Source organism: Notolepis coatsorum, assembly GCF_963971535.1.
Source record: "Notolepis coatsorum genome assembly, chromosome: 1".
Lineage (NCBI taxonomy): Eukaryota > Metazoa > Chordata > Actinopteri > Aulopiformes > Paralepididae > Notolepis > Notolepis coatsorum.
This window is the reverse complement of record NC_140165.1, coordinates 191,332,169-191,339,793: the sequence shown is the minus strand read 5'-3', so window position 1 is coordinate 191,339,793 and position 7,625 is coordinate 191,332,169.

Below are 7,625 nucleotides of genomic sequence, written 5' to 3'. Positions count from 1 at the left end.
CCATAGGTCAAGGCTAGGGTTTACGTTGCAAGTCTATTTGATATATTTTTCATTTCCTGGTTGCTTTGCCTCACTTCCTGTTTGTGCATTATTTTGTTTTGTCAAGTCACGACCCAGAGATTAGAAACGGTTGACTTCTATCTTTAGTTGTACCAGATATGTTATATACAGAATGTTATAAGAGTCATGGTCAGATATGTTACATACAAATATTATAAAGGATCAGGGTCAAATATGTTATTATACTTTTAGTCATTCTTCTCATTAACCCTTTCACTGCCACACGACAGCCGGTTAACCCTTTCACTGTGACAATACAGAAGGTTAGCCCTTTACTATCACACAACCGACGGCGATGCTCCAGCTCTGCATCTAATGATGCTAATGGTGGAGCATCGCCGTCGGTTGTGTGATAGTAAAGGGTTAACCTTCTGTCGTGTGGCAGTGAAAGGGTTAATGTAATGACACCGGTGGCCGTTAAATGAACTGCAGTCAGCGTCCTGTCGCTCCTCCAGGATCTCTGGGTTCACTTTGTCTTGGGCTTCATGCTAATGTCTGAACATAACTGTCCATGTCCAATTCAAACCTTAAATTACAATGTTTCAAATTTGTATTTAAACAAATTTCTAATACTTTAGATGCTCACTATTATGTACATAATACCCTATATTACATAGTTAGAAGGCTATCATGGATTTGGGTTTCCAGTGGTTTTAAAGGAGCTAAATAATTCCTGGCTCAACCTTCATCATATGACTAAGGATAACTCTTATGACTGACTGGGCTTAAAAGTACTTTATGAACTGCTCTTTATGGCGGCTGGGGAAACCCTTAAGAACTGTTCTTTATGGCGGCTGGGGAAACCCTTAAGAACTGCTCTTTATGGCGGCTGGGGAAACCCTTATGAACTGTTCTTTATGGCGGCTGGGGAAACCCTTATGAACTGTTCTTTATGGCGGCTGGGGAAATCCTTATGAACTGTTCTTTATGGTGGCTGGGGAAACCCTTATGAACAGCTCTATATGGTGGCTGGAAATCTTGAGACCTTCCAGACTCACAGATGGAAAAGCCATCCAGACGCTCTCTCCCTCAGAAACACTTACACGTAGGAAGCCATCGAACAATAGTCTCCCAGCCAGGAATGTGAAGCAAGCTGGATGGAATAAATACTGTTTAGATAATATTAACACAGTTGATATTACCAATACTAGAATATACAGATATTGTGCATCAGAATACCTCAGAAACAAATGTTTCTCCTCTCAATGTAGTACTAGTCTCTGTACATTTGTTTTGAGGTGTCCTTATATAACTCATCAATGTTTTATGTATGAGTCGCTAAATTGATTAATGCCTTTGATTTAAATGCATTTTCTTTATCCTTCTTACTTCTTACAATTCTTACAACTTACAATCGTATAGTATAAGGCACACAGAGTATCATTTTAGATTATATTATATTCAAGTTTATTGTCATTATACAGCACAAGTACAGAACAACAAAAATAAGTTTGGCATCTAACCAGAGTGCAAATGTAGCAGTAAAGTGTTCAGCAATATACAATGTACAAGTGATTAAACTGGAATATAAATTAATACAACTGAGTAGTAATGTTACAGTATTATTATGTATAGTGATACAGTATAATTATGTACAGTGATACAGGTATAAATACACAATGGGAGTAAGCCATACTGGCCAGCAATATAACTAGTAAGAGTAGGTAAGGAATGTGTACAGACAATTGGGATGGAAGAAAAACAGAAAAAAGAAGGAGAAAAAGTGAAAAAAAAAAAAGGAATGTGTACAGAGTCAGACATAGATAGTATCTACAGGTACAGTATGTAAACAGGATATATGCAGGTATATTCAGACATGTGTGTATAAATATACTGTAAATATACATTTATATACAGTAAATATAAATATACAAATAAATTATGGTATATACACCACTATTGTAAATGTCTCTTCCTTCCTAGAATCTTTAACGAAATTGTGCGCCGTTCCTTTAAATGTAAAGCTCCATCTGATTGGACCAACCTGCTCAGTTCACTTAGATCCATGACCTCCCTTCATCTTTTTAAGGGATCTCTGTTTACTTATCCTCAAACAACCTGCTCCTGCTTCTAATTATACTTGAGATATGGACATGACTGTGTAGGTGCATGTACACTTATATAGCTTTGTATGGTATGTGTGAATTTTTAGGGGAATCGGTGGGTGTGGGCATCGTTACATTGGAAGAGCTTTTGTCTGTGTGTGTGTGTGTGTGTGTGTGTGTGTGTGTGTGTGTATTTGTGTTGCTTAACTTGCTTTGCTTTATGTATTGTATTCTCTGTATATTTGTGTTAAGGACCCCCTTGAAAATGAGATCATTAATCTCAGGGGTTCAAATGTGGGTGGAAACCAGGTACCAGTTTGTCTTCCTGATTCTTCATGTTGTCAGTGTGATAACTTCTAGTGAAATCATACGATTCTTCATGTTGTCAGTGTGATAACTTCTAGTGAAATCATACGATTCTTCATGTTTGTTATGGTTTGTAATGCAACCGCAATTGCACAACACAGACAGGTAATCGGAGTTAGCCAAAACAAGGGCATGATTTATTATATACAAAAAAGCGACACTCAGCCTTTAAGGGGGAAAAAACACCAAAGTCCATGAACACAAAAAACGCGGCACTGTGCCTTTAAGGGGCGCACAGGCAGGAATCCTCTAGCACACAGGCAAAGAGGTACACAGGAAATCTTCCAGAAACACGGGCAAAAATACACAGGACTCTTCATTGAACACGGGCATCCTCCCGACCAGAATGCTGCCGACGGGCAGCGCCGCAACCAGGGGGTCCAAGGGGAATGGGGTGAGAACACGGGCATCCTCCCGTGGAGTAAGAGAGAGCGATGGCGAGCCTCACCCCAGGAACGGGTCCATGTAGAGGGAGTTGGGAAGTAGCCGGCAGGACATCTGGAGTGGGAACACTGGGATCCTCCCGTGGAGTAATAGAGAGCGAAGACGGTGTCCCACTCCAGGAAACGGCGACAGGTGGCGATGTACAGGGGTGGCACGACGTCTCACACCGGAGACGCGGCAGTAGATGGTAGTAACAAGAACGACCGACCAGGAGTGGAGGGGAGTCTGCAATACTAGTACTCTCCCGAGCTGATTGCAAACTCCTCTCAGGTGCGTGAAGCAGAAAAACAGCACGCCCCCTCGTTGGGCTGCATGCAGAATTCCTCCAGCCCTCACAATGTTGTCATTAACTTCTAGTGAAATCATACGATTCTTCATGTTGTCAGTGTGATAACTCCTAGTGAAATCATACGATTCTTCATGTTGTCAGTGTGATAACTCCTAGTGAAATCATACTATTCCGCATGTATCAGGCCCCCCTGGAACCCCCCTGAGGACCCTTGACGGGTCTGCAGACCTCACTTTGAAAACCGCTGGCCTAGTTCCCAGAATGCTTTGGGTTCCATCTTTATCTGCGAGGACATTCTAGCGTCTGTGTCCGGATGTTCCCCAGTCACCAGCCAGGATATCCACCACTTTGCCCCCTAGTGCCACCACAAATAGACACACACACGCACGCACGCACGCACGCACGCACGCACACACACACACACACACACACACACACACACACACACACACACACACACACACACACACACACACACACACACACACACACACACACACACACACACACACACACACACACACACACACACACAGATAAACAAATGCATGAACATGCACATGCAAGTAGGCATGCATGCCCACACACTAGCACACACACATGCTCAGTTAGAAGTTTGGACACACACCCACAGTGCTGTGGTAGGAAGTGATTCAGCTTGTCAGACCAGAAATAGACCTCAGCTTGGTGGCAGGGTCAGGAAGTGCACTGTGGTCTGGTCCAGCAAGGCTCGGCCCCGCACCAACACCTCACACAACAACATGTTTTCTTCAGGAGTGTCAAAGGGCACCACACAACAACGCCACGGAGACACAAACAGCTGGACTGGACACCGACAGTCCGGTACGAGGGGCTCCTGAACCTTCCCGAGGCCCATCTGAGACCCAGACTCTGTGTTTGATACGTCTTCCTGATAAGATACGGAGGCGGTCACACAATGTTCTAGGACTCATGTTAGATGGCTAGAAAGGGTTGTTGAGATTGATTATGATAAATCATCTGTTGTGATGTGAGGTTGATGTTGCAACGAGGGGTTAGGGTAGTGTAGTATAGTGTAGTCTAATGTAGTATAGTGTAGTAGAGTATAGTCTAATGTAGTATAGTGTAGTATAGGATCGTATAGTGTTGTACAGTGTCATATAGTGTAGTCTAATGTAGTATAGTGTTTGAAGGGTCTGCTCAGTATGCTGACAGTGGGTCTAGATATGGAAGTTCTGGGACACCAGATTCTGCTGTTGAGCCTCTTGAGTGTCAGAAACCACATATCTTGATAACCTTCTTGTTAGACCTAGACTCGCCCCACCCAACAACACCACCACCACTACTATCACCAACACTACCACCACTACCACCACCACCACCACCACTACCACCACCACCACTACCACCACCACCACTACCACCACCACCACCACTACCACCACCACCACCACTACCACCACCACTACTATCACCACCACTACTATCACCAACACTACCACCAACACTACCACCACTACCACCACCACCACTACCACTACCACCACCACCACTACCACTACCACCACCACCACCACCACCACCACCACCACTACCACTACCACCACCACCACTACCACCACCACCACCACCACCACCACCACCACTACCACTACCACCACTACCACCACTACCACCACCACCACCACCACCACCACTACCACCACCACCACTACCACTACCACTACCACTACCACCACCACCACCACCACCACCACTACCACTACCACCACTACCACCACCACCACCACCACCACCACTACCACCACCACTACCACTACCACCACCACCACTACTATCACCACCACTACCACCAACACTACCACCACCACTACCACCACCACCACTACTATCACCACCACTACCACCAACACTACCACCACCACTACCACCACCACCACTACCACCACCAACACTACCACCACTACCACCACCACCACTACCACCACCACCACCACCACCACCACCACTAGTATCACCACCACTACCACCAACACTACCACCACTACTATCACCACCACTACCACCAACACTACCACCACTACTATCACCACCACTACCTCCACCACCACTACCACCACCACCACCACCACCACCACCACTACTATCACCACCACTACCACCACCACCACTACCACCACCACCACCACTACCACTACCACCACCACCCCCACCAAACAATAATAACAACAGCACCACCACCCAACACCACCACCAACTCTTCTTACATCCAAGCCAGGTTTCAAAATAAACACACCCTAATGTCAAATCACAAGGGATTGTTATATAATTTATGTGTTACTGGTAAAATGAAGATGATATGCCAGTGAGGTTATCCTCGGTCAGTTATTGCCTGCCAACTTTCCAGCTTAAACAGCTATCACCATGGAAACCTGTCAACTGACATCCTGGGTTGTCTGTTAATGTTTTATGGCTGATTTTGTGTTAATGGTTTATAGTTTTGTGGGGACTTGTGAGATCGAGGACACGCTGTTATCAGCCATTTTATGACTGAAGGAACATTGTTAACCCTTTAACATCCGGTATCAGTGGGGACGCTCCCATTGTTAAACCACACACAGATGAGTGGCCACCTTAAATACTTCCTTAAATACTTCCTTAAATACTCCATGTGTTTTAATTCCCACAGCAGACAATTAAAGGCTTTTTTATTCAGTAAAGGCTCAGTCAGGAAGTGTAGAGTGAATAAAATGAATCAAATAAAAGCACAGATGAAAGTACGTTACTTACAGAAACAGAACGGTCCTTCGACAAGGTCACTTTACTGCTATAAAAATAAAAATAGCCCCAATAAAAATGGCTGCCAAAGAGATAACATTGTCCTGGATCAAGATAGTCAGTTTTTCACCTCTAAACAATGACGGTAAAACAATAAGTTTCCCTCAGCGACAGTGTGGGAGTTTGGAGAACATGGGAGTCGTACTGGGACTAGACTTCTATCTGAACCAACACTGGTTCTCAAGCATCTTCATCGCAAGAACCCCCAAGTTGAAAAGATCGTTGTTATTTATTCTATCTGTCTTGGATTATGGAGATGTGATTTATAGAAATGCTGCCCCTTCGACTCTTAAACCACTAGATTCTGCTTATCATTCTGCTCTTAGATTTATCACTGGCGACAGATATGATATACACCATTGCATCTTATGAGAAAGTGGGTTGGTCTTCTCAGCAAAATCAACACTGGTATTTATTTATCCTTAAGGCCATTAAATGGGAAATGACCTCCTTATCTCACATCACTATTAGTTTGGAACACTAGACCCTATAATGACACCCTCAAATGATTGGCTTACACTGGAGGTCCCCCATGTACAGACCCAACTTGGAAAATTTTCCATTATAGTGCCCCTACTACATGGAACTCTCTTCAGCTCTCGCTGAAGATGAAACTACCTTCATGATATTTTCCACAGCAATTTTATCATCACTAAATGGTACACAAATTAGCAGAGTCACGGAATATAAATATCTGGGCCTGTGGATAGATGAAAAATGTACCTTTAAATTTCATACTGAGAAACTTGCGTCTAAGCTGCTCCAAAAAGTTGGCTTTCTGTACAGAAATCGCTCAAGATTCCCTCAATTCTGTCGGAAGAGAGTTGTTTTCAAGGCATTGACCGGCAAACAGCCACTGTATACAGTATAGCTGCCCTGTTGGACAGGAATGCTCCAGCCCATCAAACACGATCTAGTAACTGGATCACATTTAAAATACCACAGACTAGTACAGGACTCGGCAGGACAGCATTCTCTTATGCAGCCCCAAAGTCCTGGAATGACATTCAAACAAAGTTAAAGTTGGAAGTTCTTCCTTCCCTTATGGAATTTAAATGTCTGATTTCATTTCTATTTGATTCATGTTATAACTGTTTTTAACTGATTGCACTGCACATTGTTTTGTTGTTTTATCTTGTTGTACACTCAGCAGTTCTGTAAATGAGGTGGCCTCACCTCAGAGCTCACCTTAGTATAAATAAAGGTTTCAATCAATCAAACCTATAACGCAGGGGAAGTTTAGAGGTTTACTTGCAGGCCTGCCTGCAACAGTCTGTAACTGTTTTTGACTTAGCCTACTTATGTTAGTTTAGGGCAGTATATAGTCTTTCAGGTTGGATGGGGGGGGGGCGTGTGTCATTGTGGTTGGTCTGGGATGGCGCTGGGACCTTTGGGACACTTTGGGGTGCTGTGGGGGTTGTGGTGGGTTCTTCATGCAGGGGGTCCCTGGGGTGTCGGTGGGTTGGGGGGGTTCGGTGATGGAAGCTGGCCGGAGTCCGTCGGGGTGCATGTGGGGGCCTGGTGTTCGAGTCTGGGGGAGGTCTGGGGGGGGGGGGGGGTTTGGTTGGAGCCTATGGCGCCTATGACTTCGGCTGGACCTTTCC